General features: G+C 45.2%; 1 protein-coding gene and 1 long non-coding RNA gene across 5 annotated transcripts in view; one reads left to right on the top strand and one right to left on the bottom strand.

Annotated features, from left to right (window-relative positions):
* The window catches only part of SLC39A11 (solute carrier family 39 member 11), a 400,550-nt gene extending 393,828 nt beyond the window's left edge, over positions 1-6,722 (bottom strand). For 2 of the 4 annotated variants that reach the window (XM_083148766.1, XM_083148769.1), the window contains exon 1: positions 6,599-6,692. The gene's annotated coding sequence lies outside the window, so the exon portion shown is untranslated. Of the gene's footprint in view, positions 1-3,234; positions 3,311-6,598 lie in introns of those variants that run through there. The other 2 variants (XM_083148767.1, XM_083148768.1) reach the window with 2 other exon arrangements.
* Positions 1-27,951, top strand: part of LOC146008930 (uncharacterized) — a 187,241-nt gene that overhangs the window by 115,801 nt on the left and 43,489 nt on the right. The window lies entirely within an intron of this gene.

The following is a 27,951-nucleotide window of genomic DNA, read 5'->3' as shown; positions in this document are numbered from 1 at the left end:
GATATCCATATTGTTGTGATTATCATTAAATATACTGTATGTATTTTATGTCCACTGTATAACTCTTAAATACCAGATGGTGTTGCATTCACTTCTGCTATTGTGTTAACATGTTATTAACTAATAGGATTCCTGGCAGTTACATCAATGAGTGTCAATTATTAGATAGGCAGTGTCTAGTGTTCATTCTAGCACCCGCCAGCTTTGAAAACCCATGCAGTTCCTCTTCCCTGCCTGGGGTGTCGCTGTCTGCTGTAGTGCTTCTAGCAGAGTCTGGTCTGTATATATCGGCACTGATATGCAAACCAGACCTGTGCTAAAAAACACCACAGCAGACAGAGACACCACAGGCAGGGGACAGAAACAGCATGGGTTTTCCAAGATGGCGGGTGCTAGAATGAACACTAGTGTCTACCTCTAGATAAACAGTCAATAGGTCGACATGGTCAACCTATGGGCAGACCAGCTAGGTGAAAAGACATTAGGAGAAAGATTGCGCTGGTATCCTCGTGTAGAATTGAAATAACAATTGTCTTATTTATACTCTCCAATAAGTCTAAAATTAGTATACAGTAGGATCGGAGGAATCGCCTGGCTGATATATGGCAGACCAGGATATCTCCAATACTTCAAATGTCAGACTTAAGGTTTGTACACACAGTGCAATTTTGGCTATCATTTCTCACTATATAGTTAAAAACTGTAGCTAGTTAGTTCAAATCGCACCATGTTGAGCTGCATCTGATCACTCGCAGTCCAACTATTGTGTCAAAGCTTGCTGAAAACCAGTACACAGTATAAAGTGTGAGTTCCAGCCTCAAGTTGTTCTAATGATTTAATGATGAGCGTTCCCTGAAAACTCACCTCTTCAGGCAAGCCTACCATAGTTAAGTTCCACACGCATAACCCTCTGAGGCACTTATGTCCCTTCTGGACTTGTAACTTGGTGGGACTGCTATGCTAATACTGGTGCCTGCCCTTGTGTTTTCCTCCATGTATGTCTGTCCAGTTCGTTTTATCACGGTTTACAATAGTAAAGCGCAGCGGAATCTGCTGCGCTATATAAGAAACTGAAAATAAATAAATGATTTGATCTATAGACTGATTGCTGGACTTGTATTTTCTCTATAAATATGTATACCTTCAATATGTAACATTAGTCTCAAATATACGATACATACAGTAAACTGATTTTACACTGATGAAACTGACATGCTATTTGACATAGCTGCAGTTAAATGTATATGTATTTTGCAAATAGGCTTTTTTCTTTCCTCCAGTTTAGTAGGAGAATAAATCTATAGAAATGTAAGAAGTTATTCTAAATGTTGAAAGAAACAAGCAACTGAAGTGGCATTAATGCAAAGCACATCAAGCCTCGTTTTTAATGTACCGCTATTAAGCTGCAGTTAACAAAATCCACTAGCGTAAGTGCAGCTAATAGCTGTAGCGCAGCAAGCTAACACTCTAGCTAGTGAAACGCCTCAGGACCTTCATTAAGGCACCCACAAGATGGCATGCCTCTACATTGCACTTCTTACTGAACATACTCCAATAACAGAGCGAGATCATTTACAAAAAGCTCAGAGCAATTACAAAAAGATTCATAGATTGCTGTTTTTTAAAGAAATAAAGTAGAAAGCAATCGCTTTATTTGATTTACCTTATTTGGTTCCACTTATTGAAAGTGTACAGATCACCTACACAGAAGGATGGAAGCTATTTTGTGCCTTAACTCCTTGAGCGGTGGGTTTTGCTGGGGCAGAACAAACCTACCAGGGCAAGTTTGCCCTGTCCCAGGACAAATTGCAGAGCTGTGCGATCAAGTATACGCCACCCAGCCTGAGTAAAATCATGCCCTGACCAAGCCTGGAATTGCTTAGCAGTGCATACAAAAATTAGCTGGGTCGCAAATACCTGCAAATCCATTTGCAAGCAGTGCACCATCTAATGATGTTTCCATTGTGTGCAGTCTGTGCCTAGCCCAGGACTTACTCAGTGCCTGCAATCTGCATCTTGCCCAAAGCTGAAATCACACACCCTCTTCTCAAATGTCTGGGCACGCCTGTGTTTTACCTGACTCTCAGAAAATGCCCGGTTACCACCACCAAATGCCAGCTTTCTGGCAAACAACTTGCACATCAAAAAGGTATCAGGATTTTATCGCAGGACGGCCTTAGGCATGCATGCTATGATCTGTACACTTGCACAACCGATAATCCCCCGGCCTGTGAATTCGCAGATGTGCGATTAGATCTGAATAAGCCCCAATATAAGACCAGGCAATTAATTCACTAGCAACTAATGAAAATGCTTAGGCATTAGTTACACTGCTTTAAAACGGACTGTAAAATAGCATTCACATAAATAAAATTAAAAAAGTCCACAATTTCAACGTACAGGTGGGGTGGTTGCCGTGCTAGCATCCATGGACGCGCGAGCATCTTGCCCGCTTGCGCGTCCATTTCCGGGAAGGAGGCATGAGAGTATCTCCGATGCAGGCGTGTCTTATTTTTTTGCGCTTACCGCGCCTGAGCCAACTTGATGACAGTGGCTCCATCTGTAGGTCAGCATGGACACCGTGTAAGTGTTCCGCGTGTGCACGGCACACTATTATAAACAAACTCTATGATCATTTGGATCGTCAAGTCAGTTTCAAAGAAAAAAAAAAAAATCACAAAAAAATGCATGTCAACTATTGGACATGTCAACATTTTAAATGTCTGCATTCTAACAGTGTCGACATTTTGACCATGTCAGCATAATGAATGTCGGAATTTTGACTGTCGGTAAATTGACTGCACCCTATTCAGAGCTGGGTGCAGTTAGCATTGCTGCTGCATCTATGCCACACCAATACGTTTGAAGGGTCCACTGGCCATGTAACAAGTAGGATAGTGATGATCTCCAAGTATAGGCTGCAAAGGAGAAATGCCTCATGCACTGCGCTTAGATTTGCCTTATGTTGGTGAAAGGTGGAGGGGGACCACATTTTCTGAGGGGAGTTACTTTAACCATGGTGATTGATGTAAATTAATACTTAAGTGCAGAGTTTGACAGTAAATAGCAATCAAGGGGGAATACAGAGGCACCTATCTCAAAAAAATAAAAAAGGTGTAGAGAGAAATCAGGAAATGAAGAAGTAAAGATGCGGCTGTATCTTTTAATGCAGCATCGATGCAAAAGGAATACAAATGTTAATGTTGCAGAAATAAAAAAATAAAAAAAAAACACCTGCCAACATTGTGTTAGAAGATGCAGCGATGTTCACAGCCATTAACAATCTGGCTACACACCTAAAGATTTATCTGTCCAATCTGGTGGAAACAAAAATCTGCTAATATTTAGGAGAATATGACTGTCAACCAAGTTCTCCTAATGCTGGAAAACAGACAATGGTCATTTAGACAAATTGGTCAAATCCATTTGATTTAGCCAGCTTGGACCTGGCTTGGTTAAGGCCTGCATACTCTATGCGACTTCTCTGAGGGGTGAAGTCGTATCTGATCCCCCTTTAGCCGCCCAGGAGCAGGATCACATGCGGTCCCTCCCGCCATGTGATTCCGTTCCTGCCGCCGGGAGGGGGTCTGACTTGGAGGTCGGACGTGCAGCACATGCGACACCAGTCCAATGCGCACAGGACCCCGCTTCAGATCGGATGTCATACACAAACAATTTGGGCCAATTTCTCAGCCCAGTCTGACAGAATTGGGTGAAACAGAGCTCAAAGGCAAAGCTCTTGAGTGTTGGGTTTTGGTGGGGCAGGTTTGTCCTGCCCCAGCAAAACCCACCACAGAATGGAAATTTCTCAGGCGACCCCACGCAGAAAGCGCAGCTCAGCCTGAGAAATTTCCAGGCATACCACTGAAGTGGCTAATGCCTTCAGCATTACTGCCTCACAGCACTGAAGTCATGGTTTCAATACCCTCCTAACTGTGCGGAGTTTCTATATTCTCCCTGTGCTTGTGTGGGTTTACTCCTGTTTCCTCCCACAATCCAAAATTATACTGGTAGGTTAATTGGCTATTAACATAATTAACCCTAGAATATCTGCATGTGCGTGTATATATGTAGTAGGGAATATAGATTGTAAGCTCCACTGGGGTAGAAACTGATGTGAATGTTTTCTCTGTAAAGCTCTGTAGCGTATGTGTTTACTATATAAATATTTGGCAATAAATAAATATTTAACACACTTATAACAACAGTTGTTCTTGTCTGTTTTCCAGTGTTTGTAAACAAATTAATTGCACTTTGCTCCAATACATTACCAGATATTGTTCCCACCAGACAGATTGTACACATAAATGTTTAGGTGTACCCAGCTTTAGCCTAAACTGGTTACACGCTAGAAGATATATGTGCAGATTAATTGATCAAAATATATATATATTTGTCGTCAAATCGGGAAGCGTGGTCTCTATACACACTAACCGATCCATCCTGCTTAACGTCACAACTGGATGTGCGCACGGTACTTGTTTCCTAGCACGGCCACACCGATTCTAATCGGGGGCATCGCAGGTAAAAAATCTCATCGGTCGCATCGCATGCGTGCTAAAAAAATCGCATGCGATGGTCCCGACGCGATGCCCCCGGTTTCCCATAGGGAACAATGTTAAATGCCTCAATTTACCCAAATGAACAGGGAACAATGTTAAATGGTCCAGAAACCCCCAAAAACACCCCAGAACAGTGAAATGGCCCCCCAAAATTAGTTAACGCCACCCCACGATCAACGTGAACCCGAAGCGTGGCGAGCGCAGCGAGCCCGCGAGGGGCGGCGGTACGCGTCCTCCGACCTTTTCATACCCCCACTATCCACATCGGCGTGGAGTTGAGAATAGAATAGTGTGGCGAGCGCAGCGAGCCACCGAACCCAAAGCGTGGCGAGCGCAGCGAGCCCCGCGGATACCTTCACAGTTATACGCGTCCCCTCGCGGGCTTCACAGGTGTCCGTGGCGACGCGGACACCTGTGAAGCCCGCGAGGGGACGCGTTTACCTGTGAAGGTATCCGCGTCCCCTCGCCACGCTTTGGGCTCGGTGGCTCGCCACACTATTCTATTCTCAACTCCACGCCGACGTGGATAGTGGGGGTATGAAAAGGTCGGAGGACGCGTACCGCTGCGCTCGCCACGCTTCGGGTTCACGTTGATCGTGGGGTGGCGTTAACTAATTTTGGGGGGCCATTTCACTGTTCAGGGGTGTTTTTGGGGGTTTCTGGCCCATTTAACATTGTTCCCTGTTGATTTGGGTAAATTGAGCCATTTAACATTGTTCCCTATGGGAAATTGGGGGCATCGCATCGGGACCATTTAATGCTTATTTAGCCGCATGCGACGCGACCGACGCAATTTTTTAACTTTTCAATGGGAAATCGGGGCCATCGCATACCACTATTAAGGGCACAAGATCAATGCGATTGTGGCCGTGCTAGGAAACAAGTACCGTGCGCACTTACATGCGCCTGCCTGGTTGAGCAGCAAATCACCTACAGCTCCTGTGCTTGTGTACAGGCAGTGGGCAGGTCACCTGCACACATCACGATGTGTCAATATATTGTACCCTTCCATTGGGTACAAAGTGCTCTACTCCTGGACCTACCTCTTATACCCCTTTCACACAGAAATTTTAATTCCCAGGTGAAGCAGGTCCAACAGGGAATTTTATGAAATACCCGAGTACTTTTTCTGTGTTAAAGGGTCAATTCGGATCTTAAACTCCGTGTCTCTGACTCTGCAAATGACCAGGAGCATTCACACAGACGAAGAACACATGTAATAGAGCAAAGTACCGGGTCTAAATTTTAGACCCACAGACTTCATCTCCTGTGTGAAGGGGTGGTCTGATTGCGGTATAAATGTATGAATGCCTGACCTGTGTTGAATTAGATAATTCATGAGAAGGGTCTTTCAACGATACATTAAGAGGGAAGTCCAAGAGAACAGAATTTTGTGCTTAATGCGTCATTTTGGAAGGTATGTGGGTCCAGTCACTAACCTTGCTGCACTGGTCGCATGTCAATGATGATGCTGCTGCAGCATGAGGTCACTGCAACCATTAATGCAGGACCGATCCTGCATAGCCCATTCCCCATCAGAACAGTGCACAAACCATCAGCCCATTGTATCATAGATTTTGCACTTTTACCCCTAGCAGCAAGCCATGTAAATAAAATAAATTGATTAATTGGAAATTGTTTTAAGTAAATTTATTTAGCAAGACTAATAGCTATGAGTGATGCAAATGCTATTACAATCCTATAATCTTCTAATGATGCAACCACGTCATAATGTCAAGATTAATGCCACCAACAATACGAATTCCGTGCAATACGTTAAACTACAGCCCTACTATGAACTTGTAGTTCCACACTGGCTTAATAGACACCAATTATGTAAGTTTGGACTACTGGAATTAAAAATGTCATTGTAAAAGTTACAGGTATTATTGGTACGGGGCGCAAGAGGCACAGACTGGGACATTCCGCATCACATGTACAGTATGAACATATACGGCTTATGATAGATGGCGCACCGAGAGCTCTGCACATTCATCATCAACCCCCTCACAGTGGGCTGAAAAGCCCCAACGCACCTGTATCCAGGATCTCACCTGAGCCGCTGACCTCCACTTCCTGCTTTCGCTGTACACGTGTCTCAGACACACCCACCGACAAACCCGCTGTTTCCTTCATTGGAGGATTCAAGACTAATACCGCCCCTACTGTTTACTTTATTGGATGAGCCAGTTGTCAGACGAAGTTTTTATTTTGTCACTCGTTTCTCAGATTTGCTGGCTGTGGAAAGTGAAGGCGGAGGGCGCAGAAATAATATATTGAAAGAAGAAGCGCTTGGAATTGCAGTGTGTGTGAAAGTGTTTTACAGTCATTGGGGTAAATAAGAATACGGGAGTTCGATTAAAGATGGGATGTTGCTCATAGCAATCAATCAGATTCTATCTGTTATCGTTTAGAAGGCGTTAAATGAGTGAGAAGTAGAATCTGACTGGTTGCTATGGGCAACAACATCCCATCTTCAACAGAACTCCCATCTTAGCACATTTACCCCCCAAACTCTAGGCTGCCAAATGCAAACGTATTTCACTTCACTTTTTTTTTTACTCTTCCTTTTGTTGATAGAACATCAGAGTTTATTAGATGGCAATGGTTTTATTAGATGGCTAAAATGGTAACTGCCTGAGTGATTTCAACCTAGTCACTACAAAATATGCCTATTGCTCTTTGAACGTATATTCGATCACACTGTGAAATGCTTATGGTTACCCAGTCAGGCTGGGGTTAAAGGCTACAGCCCATGTCGATAACGACTATCGCACACGTAGTGGCAATATAACACATACCTCCCAACTTTATTATTTAGCAAATCAGTACCTGCCTCGCGCCCGGCCTAAAAAGAGGGTGGAGCTATGTTGCAAGTGAGTGTGGCCCCAGCGCAGAGCGTTGCTGCACACTCCCGCTTCATCGCCGGCAAATTTGCTCATTTGCTGGTATTACCAGCAGATGAGCGGCTTTGAGGACAGCTTTGCATAGCTCTCATCTATGCAAAGCTGTCTGCCCCCCCAGTGACCGCGTCTGGCAGGAGGAAAGCCGCTCAGTGTATATGCACTGAGCGTAGGGTTACCATCTCATCCCTTTAATTCTGGTTACATATTAATTACACAGGTTCTGTGGCTGATTAAACTAACTGAAATGGAGACTTGCACAAAAAGAAAGATCAAGATGTTCCCTCCCAGTGGCGTAACTATATATTTCGGCGCCCCCCTCCCCCTCTCTCTCTCCCTCCCCATGCCCATACCTGACAGAGCCGCATCTGCGGTCACTGTCCCGTCCAGTCTCCCGGCGCCGGCTCCTGCTGATAATGAAAAGTGACTCTTAGAAAATGGCTGCCAGAACTGTCTGCAATACGGGGGCAGCCATTTTGGCAGTTTTCATTATCAGCAGGAGCCGGCGCCGGGAGCGAGTGACGGGACAGTGACCGCAGATGCGGCCGGGCAGCAGCGCAGCAGGTAACTATAGCACCGCAGCCCCCCCGGCGCCCATAGTTACTCTGTGCCTCCCCGCAACGGCGGGGGCTGCGGAGGCATAGTTACGCCACTGTTCCCTCCCCTGGCGCCACTATTGGAATATTACGCCCGCCGGAGAGAGGAGGCAGAGGGAAGGGAGGAGGTGCGGGCCGTGTCACTGATGCAGCCTTCACACTGCAAACCTGCTTTAGACCAGGTATTTACATGCGATGTGAAATGGGTGAAACTTGCTCTGACCCGTTTAAAAAAAAAAAAAACGTTTTAAATACCTGGTCTAAGCAGGTTTTGCGGTGTGAAAGCAGCATTACTGAGCTGGGCCCAGTGTGAATGGACCTTAACACTGAAACCCCTGTTTTGCGGATTTTCCGGGGTGCTCAATGCCTGCTCTGCTCCGGTAATCTCTGGCTTCCTCCAGCTGTCCCTCTCCCACAAGGCAGGGACAGCGGGACATGCTCAAATAGCAGGACTGTCCGGCTGTAATTGGGATGGAAGGGAGATATGATAAGATAAAGAGCTTTCCATCAGGGGACAACAAAGAAAACTAGTGGATTCAAATAAATGGAGCATGCAGTGTCCAATGGAAACCTTGTCACACCAATATGTCTTGGTAATATAGATTTTGCTGGGCAGGTCTAGAAGGTTAGTGAAAGAAGTTTCATCCCCACACCCATATATTATATAATACAGGGCTGACTTTTAGCTTGGGGGGCAAATTCAAAAAAGGGGCCCTGGCTTTTCTACCAGCCCTCCCTGCATACCTTCCCATTTACCCCTCTATTCCTGCCTTAGAATTACATTTTTATTTGTGCGGCGCTAATTAATAGGCATCTGACAGAACAATTCAATTGTTCTGAATGCCCATTAATTATCATACGTGTTCAAACATTTCTGTTATGTACCTCAGAAGGCTGCAAGATGCGTATTCCCACGGCATTCATACACACACTGACCAACAATTGAATTGCTCCGTTGGGCAGCCACTGTTGAATCACCCCATACAAACTAGATGTACTAAGCCTTAAAATGGACAGTGATAAACCACCAACCAATCAGCTCTTCACAGCCTGTGACATGGCAGGTAATGAGCTGATTGGATGGTGGTTTATCAATCTCCGTTTTACCACTTTTCAAGCTTAGTACATCTAGCCCTAAATGAGAATGTAAAAGAAGGACAACCAATCAGGTTGTGTGTGTGGACGTGCTTCGATGCTGAGTTCATTCAGGGCCTTAAGGAGCCCACACACGCACCGTTGCCGGCGGTGCGATGCTGTACGATGGGGTGCGCACTCCCGCGGCACCTCATCGTACAGTACAAAAAGTATGTGCTGCACATACTTTTTGTACTAGCTTTTTCTAGCATAGCATCACATCGCATGCACATCGTATGCACAAGGCATACGATGCGATGCTATGTGTGCTAGTTAAGCCCACAACGCACGCCGGGATCGGTGCGTGTGTGGGCTCCATTATTCAGATCTGAGCTCAGTACAAATGTGTTTGGAAAATGGGCAAAACCATGTGCATATCTCTCAACTGTCCCACTAATGTGGGAACGTCCCGGTTTTTGGGGACGTTACAGTGTCCCTCCCGCAGCTTGCAGTGTCCTGCTGCGGGGGGGGGGGGGGGCAGTTGGGAGTCCTCCCCAATCTAACAGAATAGACGCTGTGCATGAGCTCAGATATGAATAAGGCCCTCAGTGTACACACATATCTGTCTGATTTCGGGCAGATCGCTTGCACAAGGTAAGACATTTGTTGCATATATTCTAAATTTAATGTAATTATACAGTTCTTCTGTATGGAGTTTTTCTACAATGTAAACAGCCCCAACATCTCATATCCTTTTATGAACAAAGAAGCATGTCTTTGGACCTTGTCATGCTTTTGTAATGTTTGGTGGATTTTCCTGGTATTTCTTTAAACAGTTTAACACTAGTTATTTGTAGCACACCAGCATTAAACCATATTAGAATCAGATGATGCGTTACTGTTACAGTCCTGCATAACAAGTAGTTAAGACAGTCATCAGGTCTAGATCCCAATCTACATAAGTATAATTGAATGAGATTTGTGTGTGTGTGTGTGTGTGTGTGTGTGTATGGATGTTTCATGATAAACGAACATCGGTTTAATCTGACAACCCCTTAAGGGCAGGGCCGCCATCAGTTGGGGTGCTATGGGGACACTTGTCCCAGGTCCCTGCTACCAACACAGCCAGGTGTCCCATGCTGCCGACTCCCCCCCCCCCCCCACCCCCCGCTTGCTGTACACAGCTGCGGGTTTCCTGGTGCCGACGCTCTACGCTCACAGTACACAGCCACGGTCAGCAGGTCCCCTGCTGCCATAGCTCCCCGCTCATAGTACACAGGTGCGGCCAGCGGGTCCCCTGCTGACGTCGCTCCCTGCTCACAGTACAAGACTGCACCCATCTTGTCCCCTGCTCCCCAGACACCTAGAGACAGACACACTTGCAGGAGGGAGTCCACAGAGCATCCAGCGCTACCTGGAAGTTTGGATGCTCAGTCTCACCCCCGGCAACTAGCATCAGGTAACATGTGTTGTGCGCACCCCTGAGTGACGAGTAAGTAATTCCCCCCAGCAATGAGCATGTATTCCTCCCATGGCATCACGCATGTATCTACCCCTCTGCAATGAGCATATAACTCCCCCTTGCAATGTGCATTTATTCCACCTAGGCAACCAGCATGTAACTCCCCATGGCAATGAGCATTTAATGCCCCCCGCCCCCTGGCAACAAGCATGAAACCGGCTATCAGCATGGCAAGGAGCATTTAAACCCCCTTTCTCCCAGTGGCAACAAGCATTAAACTCCTGGCAAGGACCATGTAACAGCCAGGCAACAAGATGTAACCCCTGGCAACAAGCATGTAACCACTAACATTGAACAAGAAACTCTTGGCCACAAGCATGTAACTCCTGACAACGAGCATGTAGGTGTGCAGCATAATATGTAATAGGCATTACAGTGTGTGGCATAATATGTAATGGGCATTATGGTGTTTGGCTTAATATGTCATTGGCATTACGGTGTGCTGTATAATATGTAATGGGCATTACGGTGTGCTGTGTAATATGTAATAGGCATTATGGAGTGCGGCATCATATGTAATTGGCATTATGGTGTGGTGTAATATGTAATTGGCATTATGGTGTGTTGCTTAATATGTAATGGGCATTACAGTGTGTGTGTAATGGGCATTACAGTGTGTGACAATGTATAATGGCCATTACAGTTTGAGTAGTCCTGGCACAGTATGTCTAAGGAGCTGTTCTTGTTACAGTATGTGGTGTAATGGAATTGGTACTAATATGTGGCAACACCCCCTCCCCACGACCTACATTTTGCTGCGCACCTTCAAGGTGCACTGTCCCTCTCCCCCCTCCCCTCACCCCCCACCCCCTGTGTCATTCATTTTTTTTTGTTAAAAATCAAGTTGATGGCGCCTAGCAGGGTTTGGCAAAAACATATGACTAAAATATTTTATGTAACAATAGGTGTGTGTGGAGGGGGGCTGCCCATTTTGTCAGTCCCGGGCCCCACAATTTCTGATGGCAGGCCTGCTTAAGGGTGCTGTCATAAGGGGCCTTATTTTGGTTCATTCTTTCTGACAAAATCCTTCTTAGATGGGCAAAACCATGTGCACTGCAGGTGGGGCAGGTGTTACTTGTGCAGAGAGAATTAGATTTGGGTGGGGTTTTACTTCAAAGTGAGATCTATATTGCAGTGTAAAAATAAAGCAGTCAGTATTTTCCCTGCACAGAAACAAAATTACTCACCCAAATCTAATTCTCTCTGCACATGTTACATCTGCCCCCCCCCTGCAGTGCACATGGTTTTGTCCATCTAAGAAGGATTTTGTCAGAAAGAATGAACCAAAATAAGGCCAAGGTTCCATGCTATTTCTATTGTTTTAATGCATGTGGTATGTCCTTGGAAAGCTTTTGACTTTCTGAATACAACTAGGGCTACTGAAAGCACCTCCAGGCCCAGTAAAAAGGGCATGGTCAACATGAGGGCGTGGATGAGAGCCAATCCCGGGGAATATTTTCAACCCCGGAATTCAGCTGGGTGGGCAGGCGGTTGGGCGGGCAGTGAAGCCGGGAGCCGCGCTGTTAGTGAAGCCTGAAGCCGGGCCATGCAGTCAGGGTGGGAAGTTGGCGTGCCTAGGACGGGGCTGTGTGGCCAATACAGAGTTAACTCTGACCTCGTCATCTTGCACAGAGCCGCACTGCCGTGGATGGGAGATGCCGGGCATCGTCTAAGCACGCACTCAGACGCTGCCGGGAATTAGACTGTGCATGCGCAGTCTAATCCCGAAACTTAAATCCCTGCGTTTTAGGGGCCAAATCCCGGGATCCCGCTGATCCTGATGCCAGTATTGGCCACCATACCCGGGACCATCCATCAGGCCCAGGTAAAAAGTACCTCCCCCCCCCCCCTCAGCCATTTGTCTTTTTGGGCATTCCTGTGTTTGGACGCAGGGCTGCTGCTGCCGGCTTCGATGTTCGGGCTGCTTGGGGGTGCTTGGGTGTTCGGGACTTCCTGTGTTTGGACGCCTGAACACACGAATGGCTGAGCACAGCTGAACCTCCCCTAGAGGCCCTGATCCTCCTTGAGCAGCCCTGATCCTTTCCGAGCAGCCCTGATCCTCCCTGAGTGACAACGCAAAGGATTGGCAACAGGGTCGAAATCAGCGACAGGGGGATGGTGGTGCGCCAGTGGTTCACCCTTTCTTTATAGTGGCATGCCCAGAAATTTCTCTGGAGAGCCCAATCCTGCAGCTCAGCTTAGCTCAGTCCAAGAAATTTCTGGGCATACCACCGAAGGGGTTAAAGGGCTAGTCCATTTATTAACAAACATTTTCACTATACAAAACTTTTGAGAATTGCATAAGCATAAACTTTCACCTGTCCGTCGGTAGGGCTGCCGAGAGGGAGGGAGAGCGGGTACTAATTAGCCGGGCCCAGGCTTGCTGGAGGGGCCCGGCGGGGGCCCTGGTCCAATCCCACCCTTCCACCTCCGGGGCAGCAGCAGCACACACACCTACAGCATGTGTAGAGCTGACAGCAGGCTCAGCATGAGCGTCTCACTGACAGCGTGAGACGCTCATGCTGAAGGTGTGTGCTGCTGCGGCTGCTGAGGGGGGACACTAACCTTCCCCCCTCAACTTTAGAGTGTTTTTTTCATCCCCTAAACATTTTGGGCATGGCCTAATCACTGATTAGGTCACGCCCCCTAATTTTACCATCGGACAGACCTTAAGACTAGTGGGACATAAGTAGGGTCTTGAGACATTTTACTTTTAAAGAATTCAGCTCCCTACACCCAGAGACATACTAATGTACCAGTTGTTTGCATTTGATACAAGCATTTTGAGGGCATTTTAGACCAAGGTTGCCTACACTCCTGGAATGACCAGGAGGCACTCGAAAATCAGGTCCGCCTCTCAGCCCCCCAGAAAGGTGGGCAAGCCTCCTACATTCCACGTCATTTTAGCCCTGACCCCTCCTCGAAGACCCGCGAATCACGGTATTTGCAGTACTGGGGGCAGGGCTACACACATAGCAATGTAGGGGCATTTTCTAAGCGATCTGGTGAGATTTACTCTTAGGGGTAAATTTACTAAAGCTTCTAAAATTTAAAGGAGATGATGTTGCCCATAGCAATCAATTAAATTCGATCATGTCTCTATTGCATCCTAGAAAATGATAAACAGAATGTGATTGGTTGCTATGGGCAACATCAACTCTTTTTCAGAAGCTTTAGAAACTTTGCCCCTTATACTTTAGAGATGGGCACAGACATTCAGTACCCTCACCATGATCGTCCTGACACCTGTTGTGGCAGAGACAGCATCTCCCCACATGAGAGTAATGTGGAGAATCCAGAACAGGATTTGGAGCAGAAGCAGAAGCAAGGTTGTGTAATCAACAGCACCTGTGATCTCCTGATATAAGTGTTTACAGGGCAAAGGGTAAAGGCTCTTGGTAGTGGATTATCTGCCCAAGCCATAGGCTGAGGTGTGGGCTATGGTAGGGACCACTGGAGCATTTGCAAGAGTCTGTTCTATGCTGTGATTACCTGTATGCTGCTGCCTGTAACTATGCTTGCCTGTGGAATTGATCTGGTATGCTGTGACCTGCTTTACAAAATAAAGTTTCAGTATGCAATTATCAGTGGGAGAAATCAACCAACCTGCTTCAGTCCTGATTGTACGGCTGCTAATTGGCTGCGGCCAGCGATCAGGTAAACACCACCTCTAAAACGCTTCTCTTAGGCACACCTTTGTTTTTTCTGACACTCCCATAAAACGGCCGGTTACCATCTCCAAATGCCGCCTTACTGTCCTGACCTTTCCTGTCAAACCTTGCTAACCATTAGCAAAAGAAAAAGAGTAGCAGAATTTCATCACTGGACGGCGTTGCGCTCCCAGCCATGTGATCAGGTCTGAATTAGGCCCTAAGTTGGTTAATAGCATAGGAATTGGCTCCAAGAGGACCAGCAACTTCAGTATCTGCAACTACAAACTCCATTTTTGTGGAATAGGGTTTCTTGTAGGAGAAACTAGTTTCCTTCGCTTTTTCATATTTCAATAGAGAGACATTTAAGGCCCATACACACTGGGCGACATTGAGCTGAAACCAGCTTAGTTTACTCGTTTGAGCTGCTTTCAGCTCAATAGCCACTTAGTGTGTACAGGACAGCGATGGGCCGCTCATCTCCTGGTTATACCAGCTGATGAGCGACTGGTTGGACGGCTTTCCATAGAGTCCAGCTATGGAAAGTCAACCACCCCAGAGAAATTCCCTAAAAAGGGCGAAAAACGCTCAGTGTGTATGCATTGAGCGTTTCTCAGGTCAGCGATTTTTCCCATCATCATCATCCATACACGCTGGGCAAAATGCCAATTGTGTATGGACCTTCACCCTTTGCAAACCTTAAATTGCAAACCTTAAATTGAGTAAAGCTACTACTATTGGCCGCCTTGCGGCCTAGCGGCCAATCAGGAGCCGCTAGGCCGCAAGGCGGCCAATAGCGGCATTCGGGAGGCGGAGCCGCACGATGTACACAGAGTACTGTGCGGCTCAGCTGTTCGTCTGGTTCTCGGTTTGTTTTTTTGCAAAGACCCCTTACCTGGACTACGTCGCCCTGGGACAGGTGAGTATAGTTTCCTTCCACAGCTTCCTCCATGGATTTCGTCGGACCCAGACACCGACAGCGACGTCGACATGGAGCCAGAAGACGACACAGGACCAGAAGACCAGGACATCAGGACCAGGGCTACCTACGGGATGAAGATAGGTAAGTATTAGTATGTAAGGGCTTTGGATGTATTAAAGTTTTATTTTAAGTGTGCGTCAGTGTGTTTTATTTTACTATTTTTAATACTGTGGAACTACAAGACCCAGCGGGCCCTTTAATGCCCCGCAGGCTGAGACTTGTGAAGTCCCAGCTTGCGGGGGAGGCTTGCTGGGACTCATAGTTCACCAGTATTAAACAATAGTTTATTCTTTTTTTTACACCAAGATCAGCCCGGTGACCACAGCCCAGGGTCACCGGGGACAGCACCAGGCTTCAGCCTGGTCAGGTAAGTCCTGGAGGGGGGGGGACCCCTTCATTGGGGGGGTCCCCACTTCCCCAGGGCCCCTGGCCAGGCTGACTGGTCGGTAGGGTTAATGTTTTGGCCGCGGGACCTTATATAATAAGTGTCCCCCGGCTGTGACATTACCCTGCTGGCTGGTTTGGCCTGGGGCTGGTTCTTAAAATACGGGGGACCCCTAGTCATTTTGTCCCCCGTATTTTGGGAACCAGCCCCGGACCTGGAGCCTGGGGCTGGTTGTTAAAAATCGGGGAACCCCTATTTGTCGGGTTCCCTGATTTTTAATTACCGGCCCCGGCTCCTTCAGCCTGGTGCTGGTTACAGCTGTGGGGGGGGGGGGGATGGGGACCCCACGCTGTTTTTTTTTTTTATTTAATAAATTTTTCTATTTTTTTTACACTAAAGCCTGCACGGATCTGACTGATCCGTGCAGGCTTAAGCCAAATACGACAGGAACATCAGGGTGTATTTTCCTGTCGTATTTTGGTGCCTGTTTTACACCAAGTAGCAGCCGTATTATCAATACGGCTGCTTAGTACATCAGGAACCACCATTCTTTTGAATGGTGATTTCTGTCGTATTCTATCGATGGTGTAGACATTCGTATTTGTAAATACAAATACGAATGTCCCATCATTAGGAATACGAATTGTTGTATTTTCGGGATTGTAAATCCCGAAAATACAAATGTGTAAAAAATAGGTGTATTTCTGCCTACGAATACACCTATTTTTTACTAATTCATTTTGGTAAATTTCCCCCTATATGTCATTTAATGCTATAGTACATTAAATGCCATTATAAGCGTCAAAATCGCATCACATTGCATGCCATACCATAATGGCATGCACTGCGATGCAATTTCACTACGTCTGCGTACGTAGTTAATTCGGATGCCGTGATAATACACAAGTACCAAATAATGCATAATACACTTTGTATACATTTCCATTACTGTGTGTGAACGGATCATAGTAACTTGTATGAAAGCCACACATCACACAGTAGAGGTCATTGATCAATCTATGGTTAGGCTGTAACCCAACCAAATCTGATTGATTCTGTATTTTTTTCTGTACAGATATTACTTCAAAGCTGGCATATGATGAAACGGTGTATACATTTAGAATACTGTAGCTAGATAACAGATATAATTAGCTAGATAATAATTAGTATGACTATTCCAATTATTCAGTTTTTAATGTTTAACCATTGTGCACAGTAATTTACATTGTAACAAACAAATTACATGAAGCAGAAGATAAAAGTTGACTCAAATGAGCTTGAAAAGTAACAGATGAAGGAATCATATAATACAGAAACAGCACATTGGGTAAAATTTTATAGGATGAGAGATTCAGAAAATTAGAGATTTGTAATTTGTAATTTCCGGATTTTTTTAACGCGGCAATCATTTACACTTCAAAATCAAACTGGTTTTGCAGTGTAAATGATTGCCGCTTTAAACAAAACTGGAGATGTTTACCAAATCTCTCACTTTCTGATTCTCTCATCCTATTAAATTTCACCCATAATCTAATAAATGACGATGCGGCAAGCTAACAAAAATGATGCTGGAAGAAAACATTAAAAACAGAAATAGTATAATTTTTATGTGTTACTATCTAAATGAAGCAATTAACCTGATCTCAATTGTATAATTATGCTCTACAACAGTAATAATGAAACATAATTTTGCCTTGAAATTTGAGATCTGGCCAGTGTACATAAAGCTTTTCAGCGCCTTCAGAAACAGCCAGGTGTTGCACATGCTAGCTTTATAACAGCAATTAATTAGATCTTAACAGCTTGCGCAAAGCATGGCGTCACATGATCAGAAGATACTAATCACAACCGTTCTATATTGCCAAAATATTCACTTATCTACAGCACTATTCTTCTATTATGAGAAAGTGAGGACAGCATAAAACTCAAAATGTGCATTACATTAATCATTATAAGAATTTTATCTTCACGGAGCACAATTTCTGTGCACTGTATTCTAATTTTTTTTAAGCATAGAGGGGCAGATGTAGTAAGCAGTGGCGGAACTACCGTGGGTGCAGGGGGTGCAGCTGCTATGGGGCCCGGCGGGTGGGGGGGCCCGGGCCCCATGGACAGCAAGCAAGCACTCCCCTGCACACCGTGACTGTCAATATACAGTTCCGCCATTAGAGCTGCCGCTTCCGGCATTAAGCTGGGCCCCTGGGCTTGCCTGTGCAGTGTGCTCAGTGCTGGACTGGCCTGGGGAGAACTTGAGAAGAAGGGGAGGACGCTGCCGCCGTCCGCTGCTACTGGTACCCGCCATGTGCTAGTACGGTAGTGCCGCACTGCTGTTTTGTACTGAGTGTACCTGCCGCCCTGAGATGGTGCCGACTCCCATCCCATTGCGGCTGTGCCCCCCCCCCCCAGCCTCCCTCAGTTTGCCCCCTGTAATTACCCCTTTCTGCTGTTCAGGTTGCCGATGACAGCAGTGTTTTATACAAACTGCCAGTCCACCCCCTACTCGCACAGACATCAAGTGGCTGCACTCCCTGCCAAACACCCGCCGCTTTGGCACATGAAGGCTGGCCCTCCCCAGCGGCTGTGTTCTTCGGCAACTCCCCAACCCCCCTGCTGAGGCACCCGGCGCATATCTCCCCACAAGCGCAGGGGCTCCCCTGCACTCTTCTCATCAGTCAACTATATGCCAGGCATCCGACAGCTTTGGCCAACCGTGTGATGATGAAAAATGGTAAGTGTCTGTGTCAGCGTTCCTCCATGTGTCTGTATGTCACTGCCTGTCTGTTTCAGCATCAGTGTGTCAACATCTTTCTGTGTGTCATCATCTGTCCATGTGTTTTATATGTGTTAGCATCTATCTTGGTGTCTGTGTCAGCATTTGTGTCAGTGCCAAGTGTCAGCATTTGTGTGTCAGCTTCTATGTGTGTGTCAGTGGTATATGGCTATGTGCTAGCATCATGTGTGTGTGTGTGGGGGGGGGGGCAGAAACTTTTTTGGCAGGGGGTGCAAAATTTTTAGTTACGCCACTGGGCCCGTCGCCGTGCACTATGACCCGCGGGATGTAGCGTCATCATCCCGCAGGTCTGCAGCAGCAGCTGCTGCTAGTATTAGCCGCGGCCCGACCACTTGTTCTGTTGTGAGCCAGAGGGAGAGACAGAGACTCTCCACGTTGTGCTGCTGCTGCATGCTCTGATGTTAGAGTGAGGACCCCTGAAAAAGCATAATCTAATATATCTGGTGAGTTGGGCAATATATTATATTTTATTACTGTATTTTTCTGCATGTGTGGGTCGAATAATGTGTAATGGTGGGCACTGAAGTGGGTCGTATAATGTGTAATGGCGGACACTGAGGTGGGTCGCATAATGTGTAATGGCCACTGTGTTGTGTTGCATAATGTGTAATGGTGGGCACTGAGGTCTGTTGCATAATGTGTAATGGCCACTGCGTTGTGTTGCGTAATGGGCATTGCATTGTGTTGCGTAATGTGTAATGGCGGGCACTGAGGTGGGTCGCATAATGTGGGAGGGGGGGGCCCATTATAAATTTTGCTATGGGGCCCACAAAGTTCTAGTTACGCCTCTGGTTGTAAGCCTTAACAAGAGATAAATGCAAGGGTGATAAAGAGAGATAAACGTCCAGCCAATCAGCTCCTTACTGACTTTTTTCAAACGCAGCCTGTAACATGGCAGTTAGGAGGTGATTGGCTGGACGTTTATTTCTCTTTATCACCCTTGCATTTATCTCTTGTTAAGGCTTTATACATCTGCCCCAGACTCGGGTGTGTTTATACAATCCGTCCAATCCGGAGCCACAATTTATATAACTTGGAGTTTGAACTACAAATGACAGCACCGTAGCAATTTTTTTTTTTTTTAATTCAGTATTTCTTTATTGAAATTTTTTTTTTTTTCCCATTAAAATTTGCATACATAACATTTACAATTTATAAAACATAAGACACTTTTCAAACATCTTCATAGTTATGATATTCCAGCACACTTTTTTTTACATATACTTTCTTTCTGAAAATTCATCACAAATTAGCACCTCTTTTTTTTTTTTTTTTATTTGATTTGTATCTAGGAATATCTATTACTTATATGCTTGCAATTACCCCCCCAACCCCTCCCCGCATCCCTACCCTTATCCCTTGGGCTTTTTACAATTTGTATTGTAGATTAACGAATTGTTGGCGATATTTGTCCTTACATCCACACCGTATCTGGTCCATGTTTTTTTTTTTTTTTTTTTTTTTTTAAACTTTTATATTAAAGTGCAATAGTATTTCGATTTCAACCATTTATCCCACTTCTTCAAAAATTTACTCAACTTATCCTTATTATTAAGGTACATGTGTTTTTCGTGTATAATAGTGTCATTTGTCAATTTAATCCATTCTGCTTTTTTCGGGCAGTCTTTTGCCATCCATTTCCTTGCCATTAAAACCTTGACAAGTGTAAACAAACATTCAATCATATCACCCTCCAACCCTCTTGTGTGGTTCATTTTTATACCCAAAATACATAGCCTACAGTCTATATCTTGTTCCCTACAACCTATTTCTTTTAATATGGCTATTACCTCCTCCCAAAGTTTTTTTATTGCGTTGCATTGCCAGATCATATGGAAAAACGTTCCAGGGCTGTTCTTACATTTAGGGCATATGGCGCTCCTGCTCCCATCATATAGGTTGATTTGAACTGGAGTGACGTACGCCCGATGAGTAATGAAATACTGAATTTGTTGAAATTTTATGGACTTAGTAGCTCGGTTAAGTGATGATATTGCTTGGGCCCATTCCATGTCGGTGAATCTACCCATATCTTGCTCCCATTTAGATCTAATATTTTCTATCTGTGGGACTGGTAAAGCGGTGATAAATATTTTATACAGCTCGGCTATTTTTACTTTCCTCTCCCTGTTTAATAATTTTTTAATCGGTGAATCCTGAATAATTATTTCCTTGGTTCCTAGGGCTTCTTTTAATCTATTTCTTAATTGTATATATCGAAAGTTATATTCCTGGGGGAGATTATATTCCCTTTGAAGCTGAGCAAAGCTTTTTAAATTTCCTTCGTGGTATATCTGATCAATATTCTTTATGCCTACTTTTTCCCAGATATCCTTAGTCTCGATCATATTGGCCATATTATTTTTATCCTTTCTACTAACCCATGTTGGGCTTTCTGGGTCTACCCATTCGTAGCCCAGGAGCTTGTGGACTGCAATCCAGGTCTTAAAGATCAAACACATAATCATGTTTGCTGGTTTCATTTTATCACATACTAATAAAAGCTGTTTTGGGTCTATGTTTCCATAGGATTGTAAGATCAGTGTTTTACTATGTCCCTCTATTTGGCCATTTATCCAACCCTGGAGTTGGGAAATTTGAGCTGCCATATAGTATAAACGGAAATTTGGAAGACTTAAACCCCCGAGTTGTTTTGTCTTTGTGAGGGTGGTTAATCCTAATCTGGCCCTTTTTTTCCCCCATATAAATGACGTGGTTATGGTGTCTATTTGTCCAAATATTTTCCCTGGAATATGGCAAGGAGTATTCTGGAGAATATACAATAGTTTCGGTAATACCGTCATTTTCACTAAATTAACTTTCCCTGTTACCGTTAATGGTAGTTTTTGCCATGCCCAAGCTTTTTCCCGATACCACTTGATCCCAGGTATCAGATTATTATTGATATAGTCTTTGGGATTATTGGAGATCGTTACTCCCAAATATTCCACCTGATCAGTCCATTTAAGCTCCTTATTTATTACTTGATGAATGGCTAAGCCTTTTTTTGGTATTATATTTGATTTTTCCCAATTGATCACTAAACCTGAGTACTGCCCATGTTTTTCAATAGTTTGGAGTAATATTGGTAGCGCTCGCGTGCGATGCCCAGCAAATATCATCATATCATCGGCATACAGAGAGATGATCTCCTTTTTATCCAAACCCTCTAACTCTGGAGCTTCCCTCCTGTCCATTTCTCTAATTTTACAAGCAAGGGGCTCCAGGGCCAAGTTGAACAGGATCGGGGACAGGGGACACCCCTGACGAGTTCCCCGGGTTAATCCAAACGGTTCCGTGGTGTAACCGTTCACCACGATCCTAGCCATTGGGGATTGGTATAGCATTTTGATCCACCCGACGATTTTTGGTCCGAATCCGAATCTGCCCAACACGGCCCAAAGGTACTCCCACTCGACGCAGTCAAAAGCTTTGGCTGCGTCGAGTGTAACCATCCGATCCATCTCTGATTGGGGTGCCTCCATTTGGGTGTTTGTGAAGAAGCGGCGGATGTTAATTGCCGTGCTTCTCCCCTTTCGAAATCCCACTTGATCCTCGTCTAGGAGCCGATCAACTGCTCCCTCAATTCTTCTCGCTATAATTTTTGCCAATATTTTGGCATCAGTATTTATAAGAGAAATTGGCCTATATGATTCCGTCCGTCGTGGGTCCTTTCCTTCCTTGTATATCACCACAATTAGTGCCTCCCCCATAGAGTTTGGCAAACTTCCAGCTTCCAAGCATTTCCCAAATGTCTGCAATAAAATAGGGGCACACACGTCAATATATTTCTTATACACTTCAGCCGGTAGACCATCGCTACCTGCCGCTTTACTCCCTGGCAACGCTTGAATCGCCTCCTTGATTTCACTTAACTGTATATCGCCCTCCAGCGCCACCATATCCTCCATTTCTACCTTGGGTATTGGAATATCTTCCAGGTAGTGACTTATTTCCTCTTTATTTCTCTTAATTTTAGAAGAATATAATTCTTCATAGTATTGGGAAAAAGCCCGGGCAATTCCCTGTGTATCCTCTATTAGGACCCCCTGTTTATCAATTATGTTACTTATATTATTTTTCTTTTGGGGTAGTTCGCTGTTGATCAGGTAAGACATATATCTACCGGCCCTGTCCCCATGGAAATATCTATAATTTGAGCTGAACTGGGCTTGTTTTATAGCGTTTTCTTGGCTTTCCCGAACCCAAGCTGACTTGGCTGCCCACCATGTCGATTTATCTATTTCAGACTTACTCAGCCAGTATTTTATTTCTAGCTTTTTACTTTCTAGTTCTAATATATTGTTTTTCTCCCTGGTCAGTTTTTTTATTTGGGCTATTCGTTTGATCAAGGCTCCTCTCATCACCGCTTTTCCCGTATCCCATACTATACTCATTTCGGCGGAATCCATATTTCTCTGAAAGTACTCCAACCATTCTATACCAAGTTCAACATCCGGGCCCATTTGCAGCAACCAATTAGGGTGGCATTTCCAGAGTCTATTCCCTACTTCTATATTATCCGCTAATTGCAACATGACTGGTGAGTGATCTGAAATCCCTCGTGGGAGGTAGTTAATTTTTTCCACCCGCCCTAGTGTATTATTGTCTGCAAAGGCAATGTCGATCCGGGATAGTGCCTCGTGGGATTGTGAATAGCATGAGTATGCAATTTCGTCCCCATGCTTCTCTCGCCATATATCTAACCAACCTATATTTTCCATAAAATTATGCAACCCTTTATTATTTCCCTTTCCAGATCTCGAATTTTTTGACCAGCGATCAATTGTGGGGTTCATAACATTGTTTAGATCTCCTACACAAAGCAATTCCTTATTTATAGATTTGGAGGCAAATGCAACCGCTTTTATCAATATTTCATATTGAAACGGAGGGGGGATATAAATTGCTAAGATACATATTGACTTATGTTTTATATTTCCCTGCAGGAACACATACCTTCCATATGCGTCAATATCTTGCCTGACGCAATGGAAGGGTGTGTTCCTGTGGAACAATACTGAAACCCCACGTGAATCATTTGTGAAGCATGAGTGATAGGACTGTCCAATCCATGTCCTTTTTAACATTCCAACTCTTTGGTGTGTGAGATGTGTTTCTGCTAAACAAATAATTTGTGCACTGTATTTCTTAACCTGATTCATAACAATGGATCTTTTCAGTTTATCATTTAGACCACGCGTGTTCCAATATATCAATTTAACCATAACTAGCTTTAAGTATTTTTTCTAAAACTCTTAAATATTGTGTTCTAATCCAAAAATTCATACCGGTGTATCTGATACCTCTATTCGTTATTCTCCATAAGTTGCCCATCTTCCTCCCCCCCTCCCTGTATGCCATCACCCCAATAGCACACTTAAATCCCCCTTTCCCTCCCCTACCGACCCCCCACCCCCCACCACTCTCCCCTACCCGCCTCCCCCCCCCTCCCCAAACCCCCCCAGCTGGAGCGTATTTACCCCCATAACCTCATTGATGACTAGCTGGTTCCCCTGAAGCGGCTTTCTGCTTAATTTTCCTTTTCATTGACTAATATAGCATGTGGACATCATTAGCCGCAAAGAATTGATTTTTTTTTTTTTTTTTTTTTTTTTTTTTTTTTCCTTCTTTGGTATACCCCCTAGTCTCTCATATTTGTTTAGTTACGAAGACCTTTCCCTATCTTAAATTACTTCTGTTTTTTTTTTTTTTTTTTTCCCCAGTCCCCCCCCTATACCTAGATCACTTGGATGGTATATACACACCCGGACCCCCAGACTTATAAAGACCAAGTCCTCATAATGAGAAACAGTGTCCACATAATTTCAAGATGATATACTATTTCCTCCGGCCATCCAGCCAGCTTGACACTTCTTCTGGGGTAATGAAGAATTTACTTATACCGTCCACAATGACTCGCATTTTTGCCGGGTATAACATGGCATACTGTAGTTCTTGCTCGCGGAGCCTTTTTTTAACATTTATAAATTTTTGCCGCTCCTTCTGAACCTCCTTTGCAAAATCGGGAAAGAACATAATGTTGGACCCATGGATCTCTATTGGGTTTTTTCCCCGGGCAAGCCGTAGAATAACATCCCTATCGCGAAAATTAAGAATCTTTGCAATCATGGCCCTGGGTGGGGCACCTGGGGGGCCTGGTCGTAAGGGGATTCTATGGGCCCGTTCAACACAGAACACATTGGAGAAGGCCTCTTTTCCAAATTGAGTAATTAACCAGTTCTCTAGCCATTTTTGCGGATCAACCCCTTCAGATTTCTCGGGGATCCCCACAATTCTTATATTGTTTCTGCGAGCCCGACCTTCAACTTCTGTCAGCTGGCTCTGTAGACCTTTTATTATATGCGTGTTATTGTTGAGTTGTGTCTCCATCTTAATTTGTCTGTCCTCTATTGTTGAGATCCTCTTTTCGGTCTCCTCCACCCTGAGTTGGATCTTTTGTATATCCTGTCTAATCAGGCCAATCTCTGCCTGTGTCTGGGAGATTTTCTCCCCGATTCTGGTCTCACTTCCCGTTATTGCCTCTAATAACTGTTGTAGGGTAGGTTCTCCAGGTGTTTCTAATGGTACCTGATTACCCATAGCCGAGGTGTTTGGGGATAGGGATTCCCGCATCTCCTTGTTCCTAGTTGGGGCACTCGTTCCACTAGCGAAGCGTGCCAGCTTTGCAGCTGCTGTCGTCTGCGTAGTTTTCCCCATATTTTAATTTAGCAGATACTTAATTAATCAGGTGAAGACACTTTTATGAATCTGCTAAAGAATAGATTATGCAGCTTATAGTGCACACGTCCCACCTGTAAACGTGGGGATTTACTAACGTCACTCTTATCCAGATATCCCCCCCCCCACCTGGGGTACAGTCACCAATATCTTCAGGTCTTAGCCTAAACACTCCTCTCTGCTCTGGGGCTATGCTGAATTCACCCCGGGCTGGTGGTGGGCGTCTTCGCACAGTTCCACATTCATATGGAGTGAAAAAAGGGTTTCAGCACATAGCTAGTCTGTTGGGTACATTTCCTTTTATGCTGCCATTTTATATATTATTATGAAGGCAAAAAATAGTACTCCGCTGCGTTTGCAGCTACTCACGTGCCCCCCGGGCTCTTGCTGCTGCTGCGTATATCTCTTGTGTCCGCTTGTAGCCTCGTGCTTGTCGGCGTCTGGAGCGAGCCCTACGGCAGGTGTGTAGCCGCAACGCTAGCCAGTGTGGCGTAGCGCAGGCTCCAGCTCCTCGGTTCCCAGCCTCTCGTCCTGCTGCCGCTTGAGGTCTTCACCTGGTATAGGGGGGGGGGGGGTGGGGGTCGGAGGGCTTAGGGTATCAGGTCACCGTTCCCGCTTGTATTCGTTCTTGGCTTGCCACATGTCGCGTCTGCTGTATCTCACTCGGCTTGGTTTGAGAGAAGGTGCGTCTATTGTGAAGTGCCGGGTGATCGCACTATCTCAGCTGGGCTCAGATGATAACGCCGTCACAGCATTCAGCAGTATTCAGCAGTCTCGGCTTGTCTCAGGCAGTAAAGCCGTAGCAGCGTTCAGCGGTAATCACGGCCTCCATCTCACATGCTCCCCGCCGCCTCCTGCTCACCAGCGTGTTACGTCATCACGTCTGAGGTCACGCCCCCGCACCGTAGCAATTTTACCAATCTTTTTCTCAGATGGGGAAAAAAAAAAAAAAAATTAAGCACATCCGTTAAGCCTCAAAGAAGCTGATCCAATGTACATTAATGGTAACAATTACCTTTAATGATTAAGCAAATTTAAACAAATGAAGGAGGTCCCAAAATCCGCTGTGCTTTGTAACAGACGTATTCAGGGACTTTCCTACCGACAGGTCCTAAAAATGTTCAGGCAAATCCTATACCACTGAATTACACGGCAAGGCGAACACAGGGTGAGATTTAATAGGATGAGAGATTCAGAAAGTGAGAGATTTGGTAAGAAATCTCCAGTTTTTTTAAAGCAATTGAATGTGTTATAGAAGCAAAATCAAATAGAAATATAGACCAAAACGAACCATGTGTACGGGTCATAAGGCCCTGAGGAATATATTAAGCACCTTATTCTGGTCTGTTCGCAAGGCCGTGTGCGTTCGCACAGGGCCGATATTTTCGCTTTGCCCAATTCTGCTTCATGGGTGCCAGGGGAGACTAAGCTCCATTCTCTGATGCTGTTATAAGAAAAGTATTCTGTTATACTGTGCCATCGATTGAGGGAAACTATCTGGTTCGCTCCCATCAAAATCAACATGATTTGATATCAGCCATAAACCATCAATGATTATAAATCTGTGTTAGTCGATGGTCATCCTTATAAACAAATTGATCAGTTGATCTGCAGATATATCTCTGGACTACTCAGGCAGCATGTTCTTCATACACAGTGCTCGATCCATCATGACTGACGTCACAACTGGGTGAAAGCATTTACATGTGCCCGTCCAGTTGAGCTGTCAATCACTACCGGCTCCTGGTGCAAGTGTATGGACGGTTGGCGAATCACCTATACACACAGCATGATACCCCAATATAGCTTTAGATATATACAGGTAAAGAGCAAATATTGTAATCACTGAACATGTCAACCTGTTTTTTTACAAAGGCAATGATAGCTTAATGGACAACCTTTTAAATCAGGAGTGGGGAACCTCAGGCCCAGGGGCCGTATACGGCCCACGTCTGAGTGGCCCTCCCACCCGCCCGGTGGTTTTGCTTGGAGTCAAGTACAGGGGAATTCTCGCAAGAGGTCGGTAGTTCTCGTGAGATTCCTCCTAATCAGCAGCAGCCGGAGACTGTCAGTCCTATTCAGCGGCAGCCGCCTGAGCGTGGGACGGCTACAGCAGGACAACTTGTAAGAGAAATTTTTACATATGGCCCCCAAAGGATTTTTTTCCCTATACAAGCGGCCCTTGGCACAAAAAAGGTTCCCCACTCCTGTTTTAAATGCTCTACAATGTCTAACAAATAGACAGATAAAAGAGTCAGGGCGATTTAGTTGCAGGTTTATAATGCACTAGTTTATGCAGCAGCAAAGACACCACTTTTTAAAAGAAAACATTTTCTATAAGTGGAATCACCAGTCTTTTACTGCTATACCATCTCCCCTCCATGACCTGCCAAGATTCTTCTGTTCAGTCTAGTGATTGTCCTATGGTGGGTACACTAGAACTAGCTCTAGAACCCTCTGGCAGCCTCAGACTCACTTTTCTTAGGTGAGCGGGGCCTAACAAAAACCTTTAATGTCGCCGGGTATTCAGTAGCTGATGACTGACTTGGCGGCTGCAAGATGCTTTTGTTTTCGCCTCCAGGGCAGTCAATAGCTGCCCGGCAGCAATAACTAAAGAGGAGAAGTCACATCATGACGTTGTTCGATGGAGCCAGTGCGTGCCGTGACATCATACATCGGCGCCCACCCCCCCTCCAGATGGGCCCTTCCCCTCCCAGTCTGACACTGCGCTTGAAGTCTGGCTTA

This window comes from Crinia signifera, chromosome 6 (genome assembly GCF_055691185.1).
Source record: "Crinia signifera chromosome 6, ASM5569118v1, whole genome shotgun sequence".
In the NCBI taxonomy this organism is placed as follows: domain Eukaryota; kingdom Metazoa; phylum Chordata; class Amphibia; order Anura; family Myobatrachidae; genus Crinia; species Crinia signifera.
Note: the sequence above shows the minus strand (reverse complement) of the source record. Positions and strands in the feature narration are given on the sequence as shown.